This window comes from Parus major, chromosome 8 (assembly GCF_001522545.3).
Source record: "Parus major isolate Abel chromosome 8, Parus_major1.1, whole genome shotgun sequence".
Classification (NCBI taxonomy): Eukaryota; Metazoa; Chordata; class Aves; order Passeriformes; family Paridae; genus Parus; species Parus major.
Window position 1 is genome coordinate 2,666,376 of NC_031777.1, and position 4,555 is coordinate 2,670,930.

General features: G+C 41.9%; 1 long non-coding RNA gene across 2 annotated transcripts; it reads left to right on the forward strand.

Moving 5' to 3' along the window:
- The first annotated feature begins 124 nt into the window (after nucleotides 1-124).
- LOC117244781 lies at nucleotides 125-3,042 on the forward strand. Of its 2 annotated transcripts, XR_004498512.1 has the most exons (4): nucleotides 125-293; nucleotides 1,311-1,371; nucleotides 1,749-1,821; nucleotides 1,913-3,042. It is a non-coding gene; the product is annotated as an uncharacterized LOC117244781 (long non-coding RNA). The 2 variants fall into 2 exon arrangements; XR_004498511.1 differs by having other exon boundaries at nucleotides 1,749-3,042.
- Nucleotides 3,043-4,555: the final 1,513 nt, after the last annotated feature.

Here is a 4,555-nt window from a genome sequence, read left to right on the forward strand (position 1 = left end):
CGGCCCGAGCCCGGTGCGCGGCCCCTCAGCGGCCCCTCAGCGCCGCCATTACCGGCCCGCAACTGACACGGAGCGGCGGCGGCGGCGGCGCACAGGAAACTCTCGCGAGAACCGGCTCGCCGCCGACCTTCCCAGCATGGCGCCGTCCCGCCGGGCCCCCTCGGCGCCGGCCGCCATCTTGGGTGTGGCACGGCAGCCCTGCCCTCCCTCAGCCTCGGGAGAGCCTGGTCCTCCAATATTTCCCTCGAAGCTTTTCTTTTTCTCCTCACAGTTCTACAAGCTCGACCTGCCGGGTCAGTCCCCTCGCGTTTTATTTACAGAGCCCTGGGTGCTGGTGCAAGGCCAGGACTTGGCAATGCTAATTAAACCCAGCGCTGATGTTGGCATTCCTGAAGCGGCTCCAGCCGAAACTAGGGCACCGCTTTTTAGTCATTTGTGTTCATAGCTAAGTCATCTTTAGAAAAATAATTACTTTTTTTTTTTTTTTTTTTGCAAATGAAGGCGTCTCCGATTACGCTCTCCCAAATTTAAATTTAAATAAACATTTGCAGAACTTCAGAGACATGACTGAGTACCACGGGCTTCATTTCACTTTTAACATTCATTATAGACACGGAAGAATTTGTTAGTATACTGAATTCTAATGCATGGATTCCACCCCGAAGATGCATTAAAACCACCCACGCTTCAAAAATAAGTCTAAGATGTTATCCAGCTATAGCAAAATTATTTCCACTGAAGAAGGAAAGTTATTAGAATAGGAAAAAGAAATTCTTCCTACAGTTATTTTGGGAATGCTCCCTTCAGGGCCTGTCTACAACTTCCCCAGTCTGGTTTTCAGTCATTAGTGTGATTGTTTGGTGCCAAATTTCTTGGGGGAACACAGGGGTGGAGAATGATCTACCCCAAACACTAAAGGATAAAGGATCATGGTAACTACTGGAGCTACTTATTTCAATTTTTTTTTATTATTATTATTATTTTTTTTTACTTCACTAAAAAGGATTAACCTATTTTTACATAGCCTCTCCTCTAGTAAATGGTCAGCATTTTGCATGTAAGTTATTCCAGTATGGGAACATCATAGGAAAACACCATAAATACTGAGAGATTACAGCTATGAAGTTTAGGTAATGCCAAATTTAATCACGTCACAATTACAGGATACTCATTTAGCCTTAATTTGGATCTTTTACATATACAAGCTAATTACAGAGTACATTTTCCTGCATAAGCATACCACTTTTGGAAGAAAAGGTAAGGTCGAGATGTCAGTGATTAAACTTTTGGAAATTATTTTGTTTTGCCAGATGAGGAGAAAAAAAATGCCTGAGCATGGAAAGACAAGCACAAGTCCAGTGGGAAAGAGTGGTAAGCAGTACCAAATTCCCTCCTGAGTCCTCGAAGAGCAAACTTGTTGCTCCCAAATGCAGGAGACTGTAAATAATAATAATAGTAATAATAATAATAATAATAATAATAATAATAATAGCAATTTCAGTCAATGAAAACAATATTACTGCAATGTATGGGAGCCCTGATTGCAGACTAGGGCAAATTAAATTTTTACATTCCCCATCATTGCATAGTGTTTGCTTAAAATTACTGCTTAATATTGCTGGATTGGCAGCCTATTTAAATTATTCAGCACTTTCGTAATGTACTGCCTCTTTAATTATGCTTTTAAACAGAGTTTCTCTTTTCTGCTTGGAAGCAGTTAGTCTAGTTTCACGCTCCTCCTTCTCCAGGCAAACCAGGCATCACTTTAGGATTTTCTCAAACATGGAAATTATTTAGTCTCAGCCGAATATAAATTAAAAGGTTTGTATTCTGGTCTTGCTCGTGTTTGTTCTCTGCCAGTGGAACCTAACTGAAACACTTTAGATTACACTTTCAAAGATTCCCTTTGCAGTGAGTTGGAAAGCTCTGATGGGCAAACGTCCTCCGCGAGACTAGAAGGAGATTCTTGTGGAAAACTCAATCAATCACCTTGTGAAATTCTCAGCGATCAGAAATAAAGAAACCGTTTACCTGCAAACAGCCCCAGCTGAGAGGACGGGAGGAGTTGAACACTCTCCAGCTGGACGAGCCTCCCTAAAGGGCAAAGCAACGCAGGGAACAGCAGCGAGCGCTGCCCCAGCACTGGAGGTGGTGGATGGAGACACGCACTAAGTTAAAAGTAAAGAGCCACATTCTCATCTTTCACTAACTCGGTTATTGCAGCTTTAAGAGAGAGGTTTGGAAAGTTTTCCACTCCACGCTGTTCTTGCACACCCCTTCTAAAATTAGAAATGGGCAGCTGGCTCCTACAGCCAAGAGCCCCCAGACTCCCTCCCCCCTTTCTCTGATTGACTCCCAAGGGCCATGGAGGAATTTGGGGAAGGGTGCTTCCACCTGTTGGATGTGGAATGAGATTTTCCAGGCATACAATTATAAATCCAACTGTCAGGAGCTGACAATAAAACAGGACACAGGACAGCTGTGAGGACTACAGGACACCCGCCTCCCTTCTCTCTACTCCTACGACTTTGCAGTCCATCTGCCAGCAGAAACAATGCATGAAAAATTGTTCTCTTATAAAATAAAGGCATCGCTTCACATTTCTTCCCACAGTTTTCTAACTGTACCACAAGGTCCTAACACAGAATCTGGCAAGTTGTTCATGTTTCATTACACCCCTCCAAAACCAGATTATTTTTCCTAAATACAGCATGCTGGCAATTGCACTGCAGATGGTGCATATAGCTGTGTCCTGTACAGCAAATAATTTTATGCCTGCATTAACATGGAGCTCTTACCTTACCTTTTGCACTCAGTTTGAGCTGGACTTCTCATTCTAAACAAACACAATTTTCAAAAACAAGGATATGAAAGCCACAAGTTTGTGGGTTTTTGTAATTTTATTTGCAGAAGGTATGATTTTGTTGATGTGAAAAAATTAATTCCTATTTCCAAACCTGCTTAGCATGTTCCAAACTCAGCACAGCATGACTCAGAGCAGGGTGTGAGAGACAAGGTAACAACAGCTGGGCAGTGCTTTGTTCTGGGTCCCTTTCACAACATCCACTGCTGAAGGCAGTGATTTCCATCCTGCAGGTGCCCACAGGTGAAAGCAGCAGAGGGGCCATACTCCCCCTTCCACCTGCAAGGGGCTCTCACCAGCTGCAGCTCCTTCTGCTCACAACCCAAGGAGCACTTTGACCATTTCCAGTCCTATTTGCAGAGTGCTGAAAATCTTACTGGAGTTTGGTGTGTAGCTGGTTCAGCCTCCCCTCCAAAATATCATGTTCTACTCTAAAGTTTTTTTTGCTAAAGGCCACAGAAGAAGAAAAATCCCCTTCTTGGTCTCAAGGCCAGACGTGGTGTCTTTGCTCTGTAAAACCACATTTTTTCTGTCACAAACTAATTTCCTGATCTGCTGACAGTCAGGGACACTTCAGCTTCACAAGTGAGATTTCTCAAGAAGGAGCCAAACTATTTTACAGTTTGGAAAACATCAAATGACTCCGTTTGCCCCAGGCAACGAAATAATTATACAAGGATAGCAATCAGCTGCCTGTGAGGAACACAGACAGACATTACTCTTCACCTCTGGTTGAGTAGGAGTTGCTTAATGAGATCTGCATTAAGTACCTGTGGATATTTAATGAGAACCTTTTAAGGACAAAGCCACAAACAGCTACAAAAGGACCTGTCATTTCAAGAGCAGGAAGAGTCTTCTAATCCTCAGCCTTTCCCCCTCCCAAGGAAGGGGCAACTGACTATAATATCTTATTTTTCATTTTTTTCAGACTAAGCAGGACAATAGATTTGGAAAGACACCCTTGTAGGCTTTCCCTACAGTTCATAACAGCAAAAAAAAAAAATTAATTTTCCTTTGGCTAGCACAACATTAAGTATTTAGTTTCCAGACATCCTATTTTATCTCTTGAACCAGGAATATACTCCTTTAATACCTATAAGGAAGAAAAGTTTTAAAAACAGAAAATAGCCTGTATTAAATATGTTTTATTTGTATGTGTGTGACTCTCCTGTCTTTATATCACATCTCTTTTTTTTTTGTGGTAGCCAGTTCTGATAATTTTTTTTTTAAAGTTACTTTTCAGTAAGATTGTCCTCTCCAGTCAGTTCACAGTGCACTAGTTTGCAACACCAAAGGTACAGAACATGCAGCTAGGAGTGGAACAAGAATGAAGTCATCCCTTTTGTCAGCTGCTGACTCTTGTATAGGCTAATGAAACAAGTGAACCATATCTTATCATTAGTTCCAGCTGAAATCAGAACTGGGGAATTAGTAAAAGAACACCAAGTAAAAGACAGTTCACAGCCATTTCCTGAAATGTTGTTCCATGTTAGACATAAGCCCTGATATTATGAAATACATGCATCTGCATCCCAGTATCTACCACTCCACTCAAGTTTCTTAAAAGTTCTAAGTTTTGCAAAAGGTCGTATTTTAGGCACCTGTAGCTGGTCAAAGGTAAAATGAGCAATCTAAACATGGGGGAAAAAAAGTCTGACAATTTAAAATTCAATGGGCAAGTCTTAAAACAGC